Source organism: Colletes latitarsis, chromosome 3, assembly GCF_051014445.1.
Source record: "Colletes latitarsis isolate SP2378_abdomen chromosome 3, iyColLati1, whole genome shotgun sequence".
NCBI classification, from domain to species: Eukaryota; Metazoa; Arthropoda; class Insecta; order Hymenoptera; family Colletidae; genus Colletes; species Colletes latitarsis.
The window spans coordinates 33,855,850-33,879,599 of NC_135136.1; the positions used below are offsets into that span (position 1 = coordinate 33,855,850).

Genomic DNA, 23,750 nt, shown 5'->3' on the forward strand with positions numbered 1-23,750 from the left:
GATTTATTCTATAACAGTGTTCCTCAAACTAATCCATAAATGTGTTGGGAAGAACCTGCAAGCTCTCAAAATATAAAAAGAATCGTATCATAAAGTGAAATAAATCAAGAAACAATTCAATTTATTTTTGTTCATCATTCGTGACTTTTGGTTGAAACTAATCAGAGTCAGTACATTTTATTGTATTTTTTTTGAAGAAGGATTATCTAATATTATTCAGTACGAAAATTCATTTATTATTAAATGATGTTAGAAAATTTGAAAAAGTCCCAGGCTACTTTGATATTTGTTTTATATTTATACCATTTAAATTGAATGAATACCTTTAAAGTTAAATATATATTTTTCAGAAGTAGTTTTAAAATATTCTAAAATATAATAATTCTAGAAGGTCTGACAAAAAATTTCTTTTATTTGAGAAACACTGTTCTATAATATTTACTACATTTACGTGGAATTTGAACTTGAATTTGAGTTGTCGCATACCTTTTGAATTACTATGCTGAAATTAAAAGAAAAATATTTCGTTTCTATAATGAAAGGCATTCTCAATAATGCATTACTAATCGAGGAAAATAACTTCTGTTACGAGAGTACAATGTTAACAGTAGCACAGTGACGAATATTAAGATAAATGGCGCCAGAGATAGGATTAACTCGTTAATTAATACTTCTGTCACGAGCCACAGGTTACAAGCTGTGATTGAATTTCGTGAAAAATGAAACGTTGCACGCGAAAACGTACACAAACATTTTATTTTACATTTTTCATTCGTTTCTGGGGCTGGAAAAATCATTTTATTTTCTGTCCGTAACGTTTTGTCGAAACCGTACGGGAGACACAAATTGGTCGACAGCATCGAAATGTTTCCGCAAGATTCGCTGACTCGCGCTTCGATTGGAACCTAAATATAAGTTCATTTCAATTTCAGAGCTTTCGTTGCATTTTATTTTTACCGCCGCTAGTATTCGGCCGCGAAAACCGCTCTATCTATTTACATACAGCCACGAATAGCGCGCGGCAACGTTTGCAAAATGAAAAATGCAACAGCTTGGCAGGATGTGACGACAAAGTCTGGGCGCACCTGTACGACAACTCCTGCGCGTGCATATGCGTATAAGAATGCACCTATTGTTAACAGATAGATCTTTGAACTTTGACAGCTACCAAAGTATCACCATCGCGCGACGAACACCAGCAACTGGTTTAAACTTAAATTGAATAATTATCGTCAAAGGCATTGTCTCTGGAAACGTTGGCTCCAGTTAACGTTCGCTCGATACTCGAAGTTTACCTATTCGGGGACAAATTATTTCGTTTGAAATAATTAAAAATTCTAACGACGATTTACTTATCCTGCGGAGATGTCGTTAAGCTGGATAATTTAATTACGAATACTTATTTAAATTCGAATACCTTTAATGGATTTTAATCTACGAGGAAAATCTCTTTAAAAAAAAAAAATGAAATAAATACTTCGGTGAACACATTTATGGAAATATTGACTCGGGTGGGTAATTATTATCTATTAAAATAACGTTGAAGCAGAGTAACGTATTGGCCTGTGTTGAAAATCAATATTTCGAGTAAAGCCTCGGGCAAAAGTTAGTTTACAAACGAATATAAAATATCTATTCTTTGTTCGTGAATTAAATTTGTTCGACTCTGACGCACGTCATCGTCTCTTGTTACTTTGTTTTCAATTTCTTTTGTTGCACACCGTTATCACATTTTGCACGATATTTCATGAATCTCGTTTCGTTCGTGTACACCCTCGCAAGGACAACGATTCCAAACAGTTTCTCTCTGTATTTGTATCCTTCTCATGGTCTTACACTATTCGTAACTCTCTCGGTCGGTTCCACGTCACGTTGTGCAATAATAATATTCCATTGCCAATTATACGTAACTCTCTGACGCACGTTGAGCACTAGCGTTGGTCCGCCACGATCCACCATGGACGTGTATTGCGTTTAGACTTTCCTAGACAAGTCCTATTACACGTTTGACGTGGCTGGCCGGAGGAATAATTTCCGAGGGGCGGTTCGTGGCTGGATTTTCTTGCGTGAGATTTTTCGCGCGAGGATGGTGATTTTGGCTCGTCGAGGAGCACGATTCGAGAGCGAGGTGACTCTCGTTTAACAGGAAAGTGTTTGAACGTCGTTAAATTAAAATTTCCTCGCCGAGCGAGAAGCTAAATACGAGAAAAATTAATTAAAAGATTCTTGGTTCCGATTCTCTCGGTAGTTGATAAAAGCGGAAAGGAAAACTCGGTTCTCGGAGCATAGAACAGTGGAATATTAATATTTATAACGACGACGTAGTCTGTTGTATTTTAGTCCTCTTCGAACCTCTGGTCGTATGAAATCGTTTGATAATAGAAGAAATTTAGGAGGAAAGGAATTTCATAATTATTATTATTTGCAATAAAATCAAGCATTCCTTTCTGAAAGGAAATATTTTAGCGGCAACAAGTCGAGGACAAAGTAAAGATAATCAGAGGATTGTTTATTCAAACGAGAGGAGGAATGTTTAATATAAATTAAGTATTTAATAATACTCCTATTATATTCAATCAATATTCAACCTCTTTGTGTAGATTTATATCGTGATTAATCTCTGACATATATTTCATTCATAAAAGTCTGTCGTCCGTTTTGTGTGCATCGAAGTCTCGCGTAGAATTAAAAATTAAATATTAATAATGATAATATTATTGGTATATGTAGACGCAGGGTGTTATTAAGTTCTATTTTCTTTTTGTTTAAAACGATAAATAACTGGCTTATACATTACCTATTAACTTGGAGAAGTTCGATTTGCCCTTTACTCTCTTCGCATGAGCGATCGAGGATGCACAAACATTCTCTCGGTGCACGCAAAATGGATGCATGTGTATGTTTAATGGATGCATACGTACGTTTAATGGAAACCGAGGATTTAATAGAATAATTCTTGCCTAAGCGTAACTTTAATTAGAATAGTTAATGTATGGCTCGTCGGATTACTGAAATTAATTAAAAGGGAGATGTCAGTGTTTGTCAGAGTCGCTTAATGTCGCGCGAGTCATTAGAAATTTTGTATTGTAATTAAGTATTCGATGCGCCTGCCATTACCAAACATCGTTTCCTCAGCCCTGCAAAGAAAATCAAGTATAATTACTTCGAATATTCATACTTTGTACATTATACTACGTTGCAAACGAACTTTCTTAAAATACATGTTGTTGGAAATTTAACAAATGGCCTGTGCTCCTTAATATAAGAAGTATGATATAAAAATTTGAACACATCTATTATTCTATTTGATCCTAAGAAACTGGGACTTTGAATCCATATAAAGATTCTTCTTTTTCTTACATTCATATTTCAATTTGATTAATGTTTTTATTAATGTGCTGATTATAGCTATTTACGTTGTTAGTTAAATTGTGTAGTATTTTTCTAATAAAATCTATATTTACCTTTCGAAGGCTACGTACTGGATTTTTACGAATGAGCAAAAACAGTTTCTTACAATTTGCGTAATAAGAACATTTGCTCCAGTAAATAATTTGATTTTTACAAGCTGTTTTATTCAGAACATATAAAGATGATCGTAAACAGCGTCTTGCCGGCAATAAGAGCGATAATTATATATATTTGAAAGTGCTTCCTCCGCGAAACACTCTAACAGTCGTTTCAGTTCGCTCGCGTAGAAACTGAAACTTCGTTTTCACGTTAGCAGGGATAATTTGATACTCCGTTTCTTTAGCAACACTTGTTTCCGCTTGGGAAATTACGAGTGGAACTTCCCGATTTCCAACAGTATGCATGAACAGTTCGGTAGGTGTCGAACGTGAAATGTTACGTTGCGTCGAGATTCAGTTAATAATTAGTTTGTTCTCGGGGAGACGTACAACTACGAGAGAAGTTATATTTAACGACTTCGACGGTCGTTATTTTCGTTCTTGAAATGCAAATTAGACGCACGATTTTTGCAACGTTACACGCGCTGTATATTTCAGCTTTGAGTAGTAATTTGTAACGTTTCGTGTTTAATTTCGCCCGTTTATTAACGCGACGAACGTGTTTACAATTTGTCTTTTGCAAAATGATTTCCAATCTCGCTTTAACGTGGAAGCGATTGCGAACTACGTATCGTCACATTGTCCAATGTTTAATGGCATTCGCGTAATGAAATATGCCCTCCATAGCTGGTATAATAAGCTACTGTTCCCGTAAATTGAAACATTGAAATAGATTTCAATAGAACCCAAACGATCCGGGGAAAATGTAATGAAACATCTCGGATAATTTTTGAAACAGTTATTATTAAAGTTTCGAATAATTCCTTTTTGTTTCTACAAAGATATAGTTTTCCAGAAAATAATTTGCTCAAACGTAGTATTTTTTTCCATTGGTAGAAACTGGTTATAAAGCTCGTTCTTATTGTCATTTTTAATAATATTTGTACTACGTCGAGCGATTTATATCGAGTGCTCCTCATCGGAATCAGAGCTTGTCAAAGAGTCATTTGATCTGGAATTAATGTCTCTTATTTTAATAGCTTTTTGCTTCTTCCAACAGAATGGTTGTAATTCCATATTTCAGAACTAGAATTTTATAAAAGGAACAAGAAAAAATAAAATACTCTATATTTCATCATTATAATGTGACACAAACATATTCATAATTATTGTGCAATTTTCTTTCATTGCTTGTCAAAACTATTTATAATAGTTTTCAGATAATCCTTTGGCTTAAGAAACGAGAACTAATAGCTATATTAAACAGACTGTTTGATGGAAATATTGTACCTTTAAAGTCATAATATGATACACGGTGGTAAACAAACGAAATAAGATCCAAAAAATATAGATACATGGACACGTAACTTTAAAGTAACACAGCGTTATACTCGAGTGTTCTGTTACCTGTGTATTAAGAGCACTGCTATAGACACCAACGACTATGCTCACTGTTGGTCTTGGAGCATCGGAAGTACTGGAAAATACTCAACCCTCTCAACCTCTTCAGATAGCCCCCGTGGTACCATTTAAGCTCTGGCGAGGCCTTCGTGACACCATCAGCACCACTTCCAACTCGAATTCACTCGTGATTCTTGGAACTGGTAAACGAGGCTCGGTTACGCGAGGACATCACTATTGACTACCAAGACAATAGTCTCCAGTTTCTTTACGAACGCAAAAAGAAACAAAACAATGGATATTCCAATGCAGAAATTGCAGAAATATTGCAGAAATTAAAAGAACCAAGGAAGTAGGTCGCAAGATAGCCTTTCAAGAGTATACTTACGGTGAATTTCTGAGCGACAGAGATCGATAGATCCAACTGAAAGAGGCAAGTTTCGCCTGAAAACTGTTCTTCCCTCTCTCACAGCGAGTTACAAAATAAAATAAAAAAGAAATAGTCGAATATTCCTGGGGACAATTTCAGCTCCTCAAAGTAAATTTTTGAAGCAAAGAGGAAGAAGCATATTGTCAAAGTTTTGTAATTTTCTGTATTGTTGAGGGTATCTTCCCTCATGAGTCCAACGAGTTTTCTTTAAAATTGTCGAACTAAATTAACGAGACCAAGGCGTTCCGTGTATTTAATTTTCTCCTCTATGAATCCAAGTTCTTTCGTAGCTTCGGTTCCGTCGACATTTACGCCTTTCGACGAACGTTTAATTTTCTCCGATGCTTCGAGACGTTTCGCGGGCACAATGTATCGTAGAAGCACGAGTGTCGATGTAAATACGCGCTATTGAAATTGTTCAGCGACGAATGTAAAAACGTTACTTAAAGCGCGACACGAAGCATTACCGGGATGCAATAAGTTTCATTGAACGGGGAGAACCTCGGGTGGAGCGTTTCCGCGATACAAAGCTGAATGAAAAAGCAGAGACTGTGTTCAACGACGCAGCTTATCGTTCGCGGAGAAAACAAATCGTAATTGTCACCTTTTCGTCGTGCACGCCTGACTGCACCCTTTATTCAACGGGGCATCGATTATTAAGGGAAAGAAGCGGACAGGAAATCGCCAAGAGATGGATGAAGCGTCCAGGGAAGAACCGTGATCGATAAATACCCTGCTGCCGTCCGTAAAACGTGCCTCCTGACCTCGATCAATACTGCAGTCAACGTAATGCGAATTTAAAAACAATTCCACCGGGAGGAAAAACTAGAGATCGAACGTCTACAATTGAACCGAACGAGTAGAGGTTTTGTTCCTTCTTGAAAGCACTTTGTTCCGGAAGATCGTGATCATTTCCACTGCGAGAATTCAAATATTTCCTGGGGAAACCGAGAAGGAAGCGTCGCTTCGTCGACTCGAAATACCATTATTTAAGGAAATGATTATTTATTTACTCGTTTGAGTGTACAGTGACCGTTTTATTAGGCTGGTGGTTAGGTTTCGAGAGTTTATTGGGTTGGTCTTAAATATAGGAAACTATCAAACAGCGTCTTAACCATTTTGCTTCACAATTTTATATTTTGCAGGGATCGGAAAAAGCTGTATAATTCGAGCAGTACAATCTCGAGTGAATTTAAATAAAGTATTTGATTAGGAAAAAGTATATTTACCGAATACTTTTTAACCATTAACTTTTAAAAAACTTTAGTCTTAAATAGTTATTTAAAAATTCCATGTTATTATAATAGTTGCAAAAGTTATAGAAGTTTGAGTTAAGTCGTAACCAAAACGTTAATATTCCAAGTTAATCGAGATTTTAATCGTCGCTAGAGATTAAATTTCGTCTCGCGCGGAGTTGAAATGTTTCGTTTCGAAAATGCTTGTTCTTCTTTGTTATTAGATTTACGTAGTTACGGAATCGTTGGGGCGGCTGTATTTGCCTCATCTATCCACGTCCCTCTAACCGACTGACGCCGACGGCCTTTGATTTTTAAGAAACGCGGTGCTCGGCGAAGAGATAAGGAATTTTCCGTCGTTACATCGTAAATTCGCGGCGCGCTTCAGCCTCCGTAATATCGTTTCGTTCGCGACGAGTCACGAGGAACATTCCGCGAGTGCTGGTTATGGTTTCAAATCGAATTCGTAGGAGAAATTTCCTCCTTGGAAATTCGCTGACCGGTTCGGTTCATTTTTGCAGAAACAACGCGTCGACTGATAAATTCTATCGGACGTTTCAGCGGCACGACAACTCGTATCGCGTTTTATGCGAACAATGTTCATGTATTTTACCATCTGTCGAACCAGTTGTACTTTCCATTAGCGTAAAAGCTTTCGTTTTTGCCGCTGAAAACGGTATGTGCTCGCGAATCGCCAACAAACGAGTTTCGTGAAGCTCGAGACGCAATAAGACCACAATTATTCGAATTTAATTGGTAACTAGATAATCGAATTTTTCTTTCAAACTCTTGTTACACTATCAACATAAATTCCACTTCTTCTTTGCTCTGTTTAGTATTGGCTATAGAATTGTTTTGTTTAGGCAATAAAAACTGTATTTGTCATTATCTCACATATATGCAAGTCGTGATATAGGCTTTCGTTTGTCCTTTTTTATAGGACAAACATTCTTAACAGGTTTCACATTTTCCACGTGCAAATCGAGAAATCTTCATTGCAGTTCGAAATGTCACATTTTTGTCTTTCTATGTCGCGAACTGGCGATTTTCCAATAACGTAATTGAAGGCTATTTCGGTTACGGTTGCATCCGATTTTGTATCTCACGCTTTGACTTTTCAGCGAAGACGGTACGTTTATGTTTCATTGACATGTTTGTGTATAGTGTAACGACGAATTCGGAACCATGAATCGACATAGTGTTACCCAGAATATTTGTTTTCCCTTGTCACGTGACATTGTTCAGATAATCGAGGTTCCACTGCAATTGCAAGTTTAGATAGATTGACATCTCATAACAATAGTTGTCAAATAGAAGTAATTTCTAATATTGTTTTTCAATTGATGCAATTTCTAGTTATTACGTCTCGGAATAGTTGCAGAATTTTCATTTTAAAATTCCATTTTATATCAATCTGCACGTTTCATTCATTTCACAAAGAACAGTATGTTTTAGTTCGCTAAGTGAAGAAGCTTTATGAACAAAATTTTCAGTGGATATCCTCTGCAACAAGGGATTGTTTTACAAAGCAATGAAGCCATTTTTGAAGACATTTAATAAACTGTGTATATCTGATAGATATGTCGTAATATTATACTTCATTTTGTATTTTATCAATTTTATATTTTATATTAAGAAGAAAACAAATCTAACCCAGATAGTTTTCACAGCATTTTAAATCATTTGCAAAGATGAATATTAAATTATTGAATGTCTGTTTTTATTCCCAATTCTCTGGCTAAACTATGAATGCGTACGTTAAATAACAATGTTGATTATACTCCAAACTCACGAGAGTTACTGTCCAGTGTTCAGAATTTATAGAATTGCACATTCATGGTTCATCTTTATCGAAAGATAAAATTAAACGAACAAAAGTAAATCCTCGGTACGATAAAACAGCATATTTCATATTATTATATTAAGTATTGAGGAAAGAACGCCTAATTAAGAACAATAAAATTTTATTTTCGCGTAAAATTTAATTAATAAATATTCTCGACGATAGTAAAATATAGTTGTTAGGAAAATATATTTTATGGCGATTATATTGACCACGTGGCATGGAGAAATGCGCGGAAGTAGTAATTTTCGTCGTGTTGGCACAGTAACAATGACTGAATAAATTCGAAAGATGTTATTGGCCTGATATTGATCGTGAGCTTAATGTTGTTGGAGTTTTAAAGTACTGAAAACGATTTTGCGTCTCAGTTGGCATAGCCTTCATCGGGAAGTCGAGACGCGTAGGTTCGACCGTAGCCGCGGAAACACAAAGCTCATTTCCAAGTTCAGGAGCCAACCGAAGAACGCGAGAGTTATGCTAGATACGTACGTATTAGGCGCGACGTTGGAATGTAATTAAGAGAGTAGGCGTATCATGTGTGCGCCATTGTGTGTCAATTACATTTTGAGCAGCTATTCGTACGACTTCCGGCTGGCTTAATTGTCTTGTTCGTTTGGCGATCGTCTGTATTTAGGTTACGTCCACGACGCTTCATCCGCTATGAAGGTCAGTAATACCCTTCAGAAATATTTTCATCCGAACGTTGGGTCAAGATCGATAGTCAAACCGTTATTGCAGTACGAGACTTGATAGAACACTCGAAATAATTATTCTATTAAACATTATTAATCCCCCAGGCGACCTACTAATTTGAAAAAATCCCCTCTGTTTTATAAATTATTTAGTTTAATTTTTATGGTTTACATAGTTTTCGCGTCGCGTTGCATGCATTTCTCCGTTGGACCTCGTGCGTACGTTTAACAGGATTAATCATAACCTGTTGATTGTTGAAGTACAGAATTTTGGCCCCTTGCCGAGTGCTATAACCTTTCTGCAATCTTACTTTTCTCAACGTTCTGTACAAGCTGTGCTCAATCTTGCCTCTATTTCCAATAGTTCATGACAAAATTATAACACATCGTATTTTTAAACTAATTTGATTTTCAAACTAATTTTTTCCAACAATTTTACCGTTCATAATAGGTTTTATGTCAGAAAATGATCACTAAAGGTTACAAAATATATAATGAAAAAGATTAATATATCACAATTATGATGTAATAATTAATATTTCAAAATATTTAGTGTCGTATTATGTCGTCAGAGAAAGATTATTTACAGTTTCGTTTGTAATTGTTTAAAAAAACATTCTGTACGGACGACGCGCAAACACAAAATTACATTTTCTTGTTTTAATTTTACTGAAATTATTATGGGACACGAGACGAGAGTGACGAAAAACTGGGTTACGCCTTTGTCTAATTTCTATCTCATCCCGGTGAAATTTACCATTTATTTATTTTTATATCTCGCAACAGAAATAAAATTCAGTTCAGCTGTGGCTCTTGGTTTTCACGCGCCAAGGAAATGAATCGTTGGTTTTCCATCATAAATATTTGCGATTATAATATAATTATAACTCGAAGATGCGACAAAAACATCTGACAAAAAATTAAGTTGTTTTTATTTGAAGAATGCAAAAATATAATTTTTCACAGGGGTTTCTATTTAAAATTTTTACGTTAACCAATATTCATTCCAATTAGTGGAATTCTTTATACAGGGTGTTCGGCTACCCCTGGGCAAAATTTTAATGGGAGATTCTAGAGGCCAAAATAAGACGAAAATCAAGAATACTAATTTGTTGATGGAGATTACGTTAAAACGTTATTAACGTTTAAAGTTCCGCACGTACTGAATTTTTTTCTAGAAAATGGGTAGGATTTCGGGGGTAGGTCTATTCACCAAAAATTATTGTAATTGACCCCCGCAACCGAAAATAATTTTTCCAGAACGATTTGAAATTTTTGAATTTTGTCGATTTTGTCAACCTACTCCAATTTTTTTCTCGAAATTGGTTAGGAATTCGAGAGTATGTCTATTCACCAAAAATGATTGTAATTGACCCTTCTAGCTAAAACTAATTTTTTTAGAACGATTTAAAATTTTTTTTTTTCGCCGAAAAATTTAGGCACCTACCCCCTGTCGATTTTTTTTAAAAATTCGTTTTCGATTTTTAGTAATTTTGTTTGACGCCCTACAGAAAAGTTGTCTAATACTTTTTTGTAGGTACCCATGAGCCCTACTTCAGAAAAAAGTTTCATTCAAATATATTCATAATTGTAGGAGTTATGGCTGTTTGAAAATTGGACCATTTTTGTAGGGTTTTTCTCATTTTCCGGGGTCAAGGATCAACTTTTCGAATATTTTTACGATTTCTACATATTCTCCATTAAAATACGCGTCGTTTGCTTTTTTAAACATTAAAATCGTCCAATCCGTTCAGGAGTTATGACGTTTTAAAGATTTGCATGAAATTTTGGGCTGACATTTCTGGCCAGAAATTATATTTTCGGTAAGGAATTTTTTTCTCGAAAGTGAATAGGATTTCGGGGGTATATGTATTCACCAAAAATGCTTGTAATTGACATCTGCATCTAAAAATAATTTTTTTAGAACGATTTGAAAAATTTTTTTTTCTCCCAAAAAATCTCAACACCTACCCGATTTTTTCTCTCGAAAGTGGGTAGGATTTCAGGGATATGTCTATTCACCAAAAATGTTTATAATTGACCCCTGCAACCAAAAATAATTTTTCCAGAACGATTTGAAATTTTTGAATTTAATTCTTAATAATTTTTTGACGAAGCCTCCATCAACAAATTGCTATTCTTGATTTTCGTTTTATTTTGACCTCTAGAATCCTCCATTAAAATTTTCCCAGGAGTGGGCGAACACCTTGTATAAATAAAGGTTCAGACTGTATAATAATCTAGTTTAAATATTTTCACAAGCTTTCCAGAATAATATACATAATTTATAAATTAAATTATAACTTGTGCATAAGTAAATAATCGCCACTGTATATATGAGAAAATATGAAGTTGCATTATTATATTGAAAAATAAAATTCCGTTTCCTGAGATATTCCTTTTTTTCTCGTGAATTCTTCGATTAGTAAATGCTCCAATAAGTAAAATAATATTATAGCTAGATAATAATAACGATTGACAATCAAAATATATTTGCTCGTACCTAATTGGAAGGTTATATTTATAAAAATTAATATTTCAATTTATATCCCATTACTAGAATTTATCAACGGTTCTATCGAATAAATTCTTTCAGAATTCAATTATAATATGGATTATAGGGGGTTAATATTGGGACTATTCAAGAGTTTTACCAATGATAAGCTTGATCTGTTAGGTAAATTAATACGTAATGAAAATTATCCAAAGATTTGTTATCGCGTAAAGAGCAGGAAATTGTAACGTTTTTTATGGATTAAATGGTTTCGAATTTCTTTATTGTTAGACGTATTTTGCGTTTCATAGTGGAATACATTATGCAAAGCGACACGTGGGTCAGAACTCGTAAAAATCTGTCCTTGCTGCTGCTGGAAAATTTAACGACCGACGCGACGCAGAGAAATTGCATCGCGCTGGTAATCGCGAATCGACGCGTTGAACGCGCGTCATGATGGTTTTTAGAAAATTAAAGAAGCGACGGCTGGTCAGTTTGGTGCTAAATTAGGTCAATCGTTCGTTTCAAATACGCTCGTGCCCGAAATGTATCAATCGGAAATATGAAACGTGTACCGTGGTTTCTGCGTTGCGGGGAAACACGAGAAATATCGTCGTACAGAAATATTTTCAGTAATCATATGTCTCGAGTTTACAATATTATTAATCTATTAACGTTATTGCATTTACATTATACTCCTCGTGTCGGTATTTTTGTTTTACGCTGTCAATTATTGGGAAACGAAGCGAATACTATTATCGTTGCAAGAAAAAAAAATGAATTAAACTTTTTGGTTCAATTTTTTAATATAAAAAGCAGTTTCGTAATCTTTGATTTGATACAGTTTTCATTCATTCGTAGCGAATTCGTAAGAATTACGAGCAATGTGCTTGTTTCACTCGCTACAGCAGATGAAATCACACATTCTGCGAGTTGAAATTTAGACTCGATTATTTTTATCTCAGAGTAGCAAGATGTACGATGTTGTTTACAACGGTGACAGACTATTCGAGCCGACTCGAGATTGAATACATCGCCGTGCACTCGGTGTAGGTATGCACCGTGTAAAATTACAGTGAAGAACGTTCCGCGCTGATAACAATGACAATGATATATAATTTCTCACCTGTTATTCATACCATTACGTAAAAAAAACTTTTTTCCATGCTAATAAACCTAACCACTACTAAATAGTCGATTCAATTTAATTGTTTCTTGTTATTGAGAACTTGCAATTGTTAATTAATTGTATCGAAACACGTATCTTGTGTCAGAAATTTTTTAACCCTCGACCATGCTTTAAAAAGTATGCTACCAATATGAGACTTGGCGATAAAACAGTAGAAAATAACTATTATTAACAGAATTTCTTACATAATGGGACATCAAAGACACATTTTTAAAAATGAATAAAGATTCGATATTCGTTAAAGTTTTATCTGATCCTCGTTTCTCCAAATTTAATAATGTTTGGAAACGAACGGAACTTTTGAAATTAATTTACGAATGGTGGGAGGCAATGTGAACATTCGTTCGCTTTTATTAATATTATATTATAAAGGTTACTTCGATGAATATCGCGGAAGCATATTTACATTCCCTGTACGATTCGTTTCATTTGTCAGATTTTTGAAGTCATGAAGAACAAAGGGAAACGTATGAAGTATTAATGCATACAAACTTCATATTATAAGTGCATCTTCAGTTATTTATCAAAGTCACAGTTATTTGTGTGCGTTTTCTCTCGACATTATTAGATTTTCTTTGAAGTTCTAGTAGAATATATTTTTTCATTTTATATGAATCTGCTGATCACGAATTTGAGATTAATCTTGCAAAATTCTAAGATGGCGGGTCTGAAAAAATTAATATGATCCAACATGCTAAATGCAACGATGATAAACTTGAAATTAATACTCGAACAAATGCATCCATATTCTACATTTTCGTTTACGAAATAGAAGTTCGCGAAGAATGATCGTTTCGAGGAAATAGAATGAAAACGCATTTCCTCTATTCTGTGGAAGGAAACGAACGAATTGTGTACATACGTCTGTACATTTTCAATGCTACAATTTTCACACAGTATTGTGTACTTATACTCGTGCTCACTGGGATCTACAATCTTGAAAATTTGCAAGGTTGGCGACGAAATCGATATCAGATTTCCAATATCGATTTACCAACTACCAGGAAAGCTCATCTCGAAGACCAAAAGAGTTCTTATATTTTCTATACGTGGTAGTTTCTTTTAAATTCACTGTAATTCGCGTGGCAATGCTCACGAAGTTATTTACCCGCAAATGGAAATTACTTTTCGCGAGCAATGTACCTAACAACAGAGAAAGCACGTTCGAAGAAGAAGCGGAAACGTCGAACGACGAAAGTTAGGATTGCCGTGAAATTCCTAAAGCGTCCTTGAGCACCGGTTTCCTACCTATCAAGGTGAGCGGATACATATCGAAAGCAATCGTAATTGTCATTGAGGCAAAACGTTGTTTCCAGTCCCTATAAAGTCCGAGCGAATGCTCCATGATTCATTTATGAGAATCGTATGAAATAGCGATTGTACGCGAAATTGGTCGCTTATTTACCGAAAATGGTAGCCAGGAATGCGAAAGAATCGTGAACCGCGAAGAAAATTGTATGGGATTGTATCAGTAACGTGAGTCGAGCACAAATAAGTTGCATCGAGAGCTCTGTAAAAATTCAGATATATACAATGTCTATGTAAACGAAGTTTAAATTCTTTTAGTTCAGCAAACGTCGCGTGGAAATCGATGGAATCGAATTTTTTCAAAACATTTTCAGCGTACGAGGACAATTTCGTTGGAACCTTGGTATATTTAAATTTCTCAGTTTTCCCCAAGGTTATTTAAATCGTGATCATTTTTTATTAAATCTTCCAATTATACATTTCCGTTTCTTCTTTTACTTCGACACGGTAAAAATAAAAGAAATAAGTAAAAAAGTTGCTTTATACGGAAGATATAGTTTAAAAAATTCATTCGCAAACGCAATAGGAATATCGTACGATTCACAAGTGTGGATTCTATCGAGTTGCAAAGCTCTTTTTGTTACATTTTTCGATGCTTACGAAACGCCTATAGCCTCTCTAGCGCGCCTCGGGGGTATCTGGATCTCTGTGACCGGAAATAGAGATACGGAGGCAGGATTCTGGGAATCCGTGGAATCCTTGCCGCGATCATTCACTTATGCGAATTCCAGGTACGCACACGTGTAGCCAGACACTGCACACACGGCATAGAAGATGCACGACTCTTTCCCCGGCGAATAGAAAGCCGCCCTTCGAGAGCCCGCGGGACTAGTTATCGAGCTCGGGATCGAATTTGAATAAGTATTCGCTGGAATGCCGCGGTGGAAGTAGTCTCACGTGGAAGGCTACGGATTTTTCAGGTTACGACGTCTGACGTTCACCTTGCAGACATCAACGTTCATACACGCAATGCAACTCTCTTGTCGCGTGTTGCTCGTCTCACTTTTACACGTGCATGGTAAACATACTCTTAACTAGCCAAGAAATCGTTTCACATCTTTGCAAGAACACGTACACGATCATTCAATATCATTATTATGGATTCTACTTCTTTCCTATTCCATTCCTTTCTTACGGAATTCCTTGTATACGATCTTGACACAAGAGTTTTAAAGACGATGCATGGTAAACATACTCTTAACTAGCCAAGAAATCGTTTTACATGTTTGCAAGAACACGTACACGATCATTCAATATCATTATTATGGATTTTATTTCTTTCCTATTCCATTCCTTTCTTAGGAAATTCCTTGCATACGATCTTGACACAAGAGTTTTAAGGACGACGATCGAATGTCAGATTTTTAAATGGTGGGTCCTATATTGCTTACGTATCTGGCAATATCTCAAAACTAGTGTTTCAGCGCCATAATGTTAAGGAATTCAAATATTACGAACATATTCTACCCACTGGTACTCTAGCTATTTTGGACTCCGGAATAATTAGCCTTCTCATCGTTATCTCAGAGGGCTCTAGTTGGCGTAAGGAAGTTCTCTCTTATGTCATTCTTACTACCCCCTCAGGGGCGAAAGTCTTAATATCGCAAAACCAGGGCTGTCTGTATTAGTCTGGAGTAGTTTGCCTCAAATTCTACGAGACCAAGTTCATCCTCGTCGATTTTTAGGAATAAAAAACTGTGCGTTATTTATATCATACCCTTGAGGCTTTGTGCTATAAAAGACACACTATAGACGTGTTCGGTGCATTTTCGGTTTAAGTATCTTTCATATCTCTCTTTGAAATTTGTATTATACGTGTCAGAAACAGAACATCATAATCTACGATACATTTTTCACGTTTGCTTCATCGAACAAAATTCAATTTATTTGTTTTTACAAGTCTCCTTTTATTCTTTCACCCTTATTATTTAATATCTCAATCTATATATTCACCAGTATACTATTCATGCCATTGCCTTGGTCAACATATTTACTAAAAGTTCCCCAATGGAATCGATTGTAAATTTAGTGGTGTAATAATAAAAAAAAGAAATCTATTCGTGCACTTAGTCTTACTGTTGCACGCTTTTACATAATTTGTGTCCTATCATTCCACTACTCATTCTTTCCACATTCATTCGTGTTCGTCACCCTCGCCTTCGCCAGTGTTCCAGCGAGGTCACTGTATAGTTGTCCAATGGACGCGATCTACGTAATCTCCTCGATAATGTTATCAGGCAGTCTTTCACTGTCGAATTTTAGTGGTTGTTGAATCCTAATCCAATTAAAAGTTCGACCTACGGGACGTCTAAGATGTTTTCTAGATCGTTATTACTGACATGGTCTCTTTATTTCGATTTCCACTTACCTCTATATCTATTATATTAAATAAAATGAAAGTTAGTAGATAAGCCGTTATTCTGTTTTAACGCTACCGACAATTATAGTGTATTTATTTGTACCAAAGGAAATAAAATAAGTATTTATCCTTTCTCTTATAGAAAATTACGGTAAATTTTCAAAAATTCAGTCCAGTTTTATTAGAAATTACGAATGGGTTAATTTGATTGCTTTCATAGTTCTAGTGTTAAATTATAGCTTGGGTTGCTTCCATTATAGCGAGAATATAAACCTTCGAGCATATTCCACCGGGTGTCCAGATACTCATGGACTTCAGTGTATGTCCGGGATCGTTAGAATCGTTTCGGCTGTTTCAGCTGTCCAGAAACTTGGTCGAAACTTTGGCGAACTTAACGAGGCGATGGTTCGTCGTACGGTGATAAGAATGAGCAATTAAGACCGTGGAGCAAAAGGAAGCTCTTATCAGGGCCACGTATCCTCGTTGCTGTTCTCGATCCATAACATTTGTCGCGGCTAGTAATATCCTTCGTGGGGGCGATATGCAAAACGTTAACCCACATTCGGTGACGTGTAAATATTTATCGGCGGAGGGCCCAGTTCGCGAAGCTAACGAACTGAAGTCCCGGGCAAATAAGCCGCATTGAATGGACAATTCGTGTCAGTCAGTCGCGTTCTTCGGCCGTTGTTGCCTCGTCAAACGGAACCTTATTTTAGTCGACGAGAGTCAAAGCTCGGTCGTGTAAGTTTACGCGCGTTTACGTCACACGGATCGCTCGAATTTTGCATGAATGCGAATAAACTTAGTGGTGGGTGATGTTCGCGTAACGTTCGAAGCAACGAAGGATCCGTTTGCGTCTGTAAATATTTCCGAAAGATATTTCTTTGTCATCGGTGTTTTATCTTTCGTTGATAAAGCGTCGCTTCGTTGGAGGCTCTTCGAAACTTTCGGTTCTTGGCGAGAATTATTGGATCGTACTATAATTTTTTGTCGTTTTCTTAACGATATTCAAACGATTTATTTACGAGCGCAAACTGTGACTTTCTTCTTTTTCTATATAATTATTGTGCAACCCAATACGAGAAATGATTTTTGAGGTTTCGTGGATTTATTGGTTCTTTGTTGGGCGTTTATGTTCCCTTTGAAGTCTCAACGCGTTAAAACGACGCGAAGTTTAACTCTAGCCTGTCTCTTTGTGTACCCCGAACATAAATATTCGAAAATTATGGTAGGTTGGGGGCGACACAGAAGCGGGTCTGCTATTCTGACGTTGATCGGGAAATATGAACTTTATAGCCTACGGATGTCATAATATCTTGCGTTTATCGGTTCGTTCCATGCGTCTTTCTTCGTTTCAATTCGCTATTGATCAATCAATCACAGCAATATACGAATTTTCAATCGTGTTTAACGATATTTTATATGGAAGCTGGAGAACAGAACATTCGGATGGTGCGTTCGGCAACGAGGCAGGAAGCCTTTCGATTACCTGCTAAATTTATGGCGGCAGGTAATCTCGTCGAAACGATTCCTTCAGTGACAGTCCGCGAACTTACACGTTTGATTTACAAGCTCGTAAAGTCCAGCGTTTAAGTTTCGTTACAATCGTTAAAGCGGAAAAAGAAAATTCGTCTCGTAATCGCTAAATATCGGTCCACCTTCGATCGCGTTTGAAAAGCTAGCAAAAATTCAAGTTTTTCGTTCGCCAAAACCGAATCGAATCTTCTTTCTCTCATTCAGTTGGTAGAGCCTTTGCAACGTCTCTGTTATTGCAGCGAGTACTTTTAGCGTTCAAAGTGTTTTGTAAGACCATATCTTGACTGTATTTTTGTCAAATTTAGAATAAATCAGTTACGTTTACAGTAAGGTTCTACTGGTTGTGCAGCAATAGTCTTGAAAGTCTCGTCGAACTTTGTAATTTTTGCTAATTTTGGTCATCTTTTCGAGATAGTGTCACGGGTGGGATTTAACGCTCGCACTTTGTTTCCAGGATCGCAATAAATTTCTTCGTCGGTGTTTCTTTGGCCGTTGTCACCAAACGGTGTTAATCCTCGGCGGATAGGAAGCAATAAATTAGGAATATCCTTGGGAGGAAGCTAGCGCGCAAGGTTGTCGGTTCCTTTTTGAAAATTCTCTTCGGCCGCTGATCCTGTCCGCTACTGCCGCCTTAGACGTTTATCCGCGGTCTTTTTCTTTTGTTCGTGCCGTGCCTCTCTAAGTATGGAATAAAAAGCAGAGAGATAGGTCCATCGGGGATGCTGCGGGATTTTCGAGTGGCCAAGAAATATGCTTCCACGAAAAGGATTTTCGCGCGAATTTAAAAGTACCGTAGCGTAGCGCATTAACGAAAAGCCGTGTGATTTATAGTTTGTCCAAAAGTGCGGGAGAGAATACACCATTGTCTCCGGGATCGATAAGCGAGAGAGAAGTTTCGCGAACCGAGTGGCGCATGAAATTAAGCCGAGTTCGTCGAATTAAAATTTAATCGACGGCGTAATCTCATTACCGGACAGTCGTTTCACGTACCTTCGCTTTGTTTTACTGGCTTCATTGTCTCGACTTCCGCGTACTTAACGGTACACAGTGCTCCAAAAGAGCCAGCGTATTTCGGTGAAACGGAGTGAATTTGTAGAAATTTTATTGCTTTGATGCAACACTTTGCCTAGAAAATAGGGCCATAGCGAATTCATCGTGCGTTCCGGGTATGAAAGGCGGTCGTAAATTTGTTTGAAATTTAATATATTTTACCGAGGCACAGGTCGAGTCGTTTAAAAGTTTCAGCACTTAAGTTTTTCCGTTCTTCGTGGATCATGTTGTACTTATTATAATTGAAAAAAAGAAATAACCAAGTTAAAGTGCATGAAAACGTGGGGATAAAGTAAAGTTGATTGCTATTTTACAGCGTAGTAATTTTTTTTAATCATGCATAGTTTTTTAAATAGATCCTATCGAGGGAAGATGTTTCAAAAATGCACATCACATTATAATCCGTTCAGGAGTTATGATTTTTTAAACATACGCATGAAATTTTGTATAGCATGAAATGTGTATCGATAAAAAATGATTGTAATTGACCCCTGCAATTAAAAATAATTTTTTTAGAATGATTTGAAATTTTTTAATTTCGTCGACTTTGTCAACCTACTCCCTGTCGATTTTTCTTAAAAATTCGTTTTTAATTTTTAATAAACTCAACTATGAGTAATGTAGTAATACAATTTATTAATAAAAAATAGAATATATAAAATTCCAACGCTTTATTCGTCAACTGTGTAGTATCGATGTCACTGCTAGATGCATGCAGCTGTGACTTCTTTGTTTGTGTGAAATATAATTCGTAACATTTACCGAAAAATAGTCGGAATAGTCTTTCGTATAACCGGGTGTTGGATAATTGGTACTCTAATAATAATATATCAAATCGGAGAGAAGAATAGGCGTTTACGTGTCTCCTTGGCACGTTTCCATCGTGCACTGCGGCACATTGGAAGAAAGGGAGGTTCTTCTGGGTGGTCCTTAATTAACTTGTTCCTTTGCATACTTGCTTACGTTTGAGGAACTACGTGACTGAATTTGCAAGTTCGCTGACATTGCCTCTATTACATTTCACGCGATATCGAAGCGACATTGAAGATTACTCGATTACTTCTAATTACTTCGCTAGACTACGATACTGCGTTGCTTATCGAAGTATGTACTTGATTCATGTGTAATTATCTTCATCTGTCAAGTGTAGTTTGTAAGTAAAGTATTCATTTACAGAGTGATTTCTTTTTTCTTGTTATGCATCAATTATTTAATTAGAGCATTCTCCGATAAATACAAGTCATCGTCGATGTTTAGAATTCTACGATTAAATGTATAATCGTTCTAAATCCAGTCATGTAAAAGCCATACAGCCATGTAAAAATATCATTTCAAGCATTTTTAAAAATTTATTTCGATCATTTCTACCACTAACTTTAATATAATTAAACTACTTTTCAATTACGAAGATATTTAATTTTATAATTCAAAGACCAAAATTATTGTAGGGAGTCTGATAAACTTTATATATACGTCTGACTTTTAATTTATGTTTACAATTAATTAGTGATCGAAATGTTCAATATAAATGCAAATAAAAGAGTGTGGAAAACTAAGTTGGCGTTTCGTCGTAGTTCTGCTGGTGGATTCATCAGGAAAACTGACTCAGCACATTTTGCCTTAGACGCGACTAAGACTTTTGACAAACAATGGCTTTAGAGTACCGCAATCAAATATTTAATAGCGAGTTAACAATTTTTATCAGTGGTCATTTGCTTTCAAGGGTATAATAAATTACCATTGGCCTTTAAAGAATAAATCAAAAAATAAAAGGAATAGTTTTGAGATATACTTTTACCGACACGAGTATTCCTTCAGAATTATTTTTAATATATAGATAGCTAATACTTCATTAATAAAATAAATAATGCACCACCAAGGACCACTTTTGCTACTTAATAATGGAACAAAATTAAGTTTCTTTCATTTCTAAATTTCACCGCCGTTTAATCTCAAGTAAAGATACGTTCAACGATCACGATTGGCTGTGTTCAATGGTACGTGACCGGAGAATCAACCAGCGTCTCTTCTTTTCTTAATTCGAGTGCTGATTGGCCCTTTGGCATCGTGCCTCTTTGGATCCTGTCGGTTTGCGTCGAATTAAACATTCACACATTCCCAACAAGTCATCATGGTTGTTATTTCAATTGATCGTAATCAATTTTACACAAAAATAAAATTACTACATAGTGTTCTTTTTTCATTAACTACTTGCTATTGTAAATTTTATTGTACTATGTCAATCAACATTCCTAACGTTAATGCTGCAATTATGTTACATTCTTTGTTCATTTTAAATTCTAAAAACAAATTTTACGAACCTCTTATCAAGGTTGAAAACGTTAAAACGAATGCTCGAAGGCTACGCAACATGAGTCACTTTTATGTTATCTTTTATTTGTAATTCTTAAACCCGGAACGAATTATATAATTTATTGGAGGCATAATTGTGTCCTTAAAATTTCACACTAGAATTCTAGAAGCATTATTACGTCGTCAGTAAAAATTCTTTTTCAAACCAATCCTTTTAATCTTTTATTTATTCGTAAGAGCAATGTCTTTGGCACCTGTTTATATGAACTTTTGTTATTGTTTTCGAAAATGCAATCGAAGTGGGAAAGAATAACCTACATAAATATATATATTTTTAAAATCTTATCTCATTCGTACTTTTCAAACTTGAATTTTGCATCGAACACAAGAGCATACATGTTTCAGTATTGTTTAGATAGAAATTTGAAAGTTTAAACACCTGCCTATTAACGAGTAACGGAGGAGTTAATTGCTGGATATAAACACGTTGATGATCCCACGAAACCGTAAAGATGAAACTTATAATTAGATGGAAATGTTCCACCGGATATCCCGAAATATTATTCCAGTCAACGATTATGTACGCTAATATACTCGAAGATTGGGGAATCTTGGGAAGCGAGGGTTTCAAGTTTTATTGCTTTGCGACCCTTGCGCGAAATTGCCCTCTTTGTGTTTACACAAGTTTTCATCTGCGTCTGATTTCCGCAGATATTCACGTACTTTCTCGCGAGAATTTTTTTCCCTGCGGAACTGAATAAACAGTCAAACTCTGAACTCGACTGCGATTGTTTATACAGCAAATTAATGTTCCTTAAAGAGAGTTCTCTGTTTATTCGGGAAAATGTGTTGATTGAAAATTGATGGCATTTTTTAAACGATAATGCGTCCACTGTGTAACGAAAAAAATAAAAAATTGTATCGTGATCCACAAATGAAAAGCATTAACTTCAAATTGTATGGAATAATCGACAGTCTTTGACTTTTCATTTTAAAGAACCTTCATTATTTTTATTATAAATTTTAAACAGGGAAAGTTTTGCAAATCGTTGACTGTTTTTCTTCTTTGTTTCTCGAACTATCTATGTGGCGTAGTTGAATCGTTCTTGGAACAATTCTTCCGTAGAATCGTCAAACTATTTTCTCAAGAACTTTACGTAATGCGTCTAAAGTATCGTGTCTAATCTAATCTAATCGTATATTATGTTCTGTTCTTTTTACAGATCGTCAAATCGTTCAGGAACCATGGCCTTCGATTCTACGGAAAACAAAATTCTATGCTCTGTTTGAAATCCCGAGCAATTGCCCGAGGGACAAGGTAGAATTAGTTCCTCGAACTCTTTGCTCGTCTTTAAAAGTTCGTCGAGTGGTGAATAAAGAACACGAAGAGGAACGTCGAGGACAGGGATCGACGAGTAAGCAGAAAGGGAAGAAAGCGGAAAGCAAGGATCTCTTCAACTACTGTCGCCCTGGAATAAGGTAAGTTAACCATATTCTCAAATTTTTATCAAACGCGTTTGTTATCGCGATCGAACTACGATCAAATTTTCCGTTGTCTCGTTGGTGCAAGTTCTATCGTTTCGCTCGTCTTTTCAGTGTATCGGAAATTTCGTTTTTCTCACATTTTCTGTTCTTTTGTCTTGAAGTAAAGTTAGGTATAGTCGTAGTTGGTCAAAATTCTTGTCTAAAATTGCATTCTGAACTATGAAATAAAACTATATTTCGCTTTGAACGAACGTTTCGATTCGGTATACATTATTCGAAGAAAATGTTACCCAGCTCTGGATACACGGTGACCTATTTTACTTTACACGTGAATTTATCTTGGAAAGTAGTTGAATAGAGAAAAAGATGAATGCATAGGTCTTGAAGGGGTTTTAGGAAGTCATTAGAATTTCATAGAGGGAAGTCGATAAAGATGTCATGGATACTGCAAAGTCACTTCAGGGTGCATTAATGGGATTTAAAGATTTGCTTTAGTATCGATAGACGAATCGATACAATTGTAAAATTACAGTTTTTAACTATTTTATATAGATATAAAATAGAAGTTAATATTTTTTCGATCATTATATCAACCTTTACACTTTAGTAGTTCTCAGGTTTGCATTTATCAAAGTTTATATTTTAAATAAGATTCTCGAAATTCTTGGCAATCTTATTGTATACCTTTATAAAGTATTGTCCTCAAAAATTCATGGGATTAAAATCTGTCAAGTTCATTAACTCAGGTGCTTGCGTATGAAAATTCAAAGTTTCATCCAAAGAAACAATTTTCTTTTCTAGCGATGGGTAAAAGTGTTAAGAAATCGTTCAGTGAGAAAAATGTGCAGCTGTTTGTTTTCAGCGCAAAAAAAACAGAGAACTAGAAGCTTCTGAGTACAGTGTTTT

General features: G+C 35.7%; 1 protein-coding gene across 4 annotated transcripts in view; it reads left to right on the plus strand.

Annotated features, from left to right (window-relative positions):
* Window positions 1-23,750, plus strand: part of Pde9 (phosphodiesterase 9) — a 207,494-nt gene that overhangs the window by 41,230 nt on the left and 142,514 nt on the right. For all 4 annotated transcript variants that reach the window (XM_076762152.1, XM_076762151.1, XM_076762153.1 and 1 more), the window contains one exon: window positions 22,583-22,838. The gene's annotated coding sequence lies outside the window, so the exon portion shown is untranslated. The remainder of the gene's footprint in view (window positions 1-22,582; window positions 22,839-23,750) is intronic.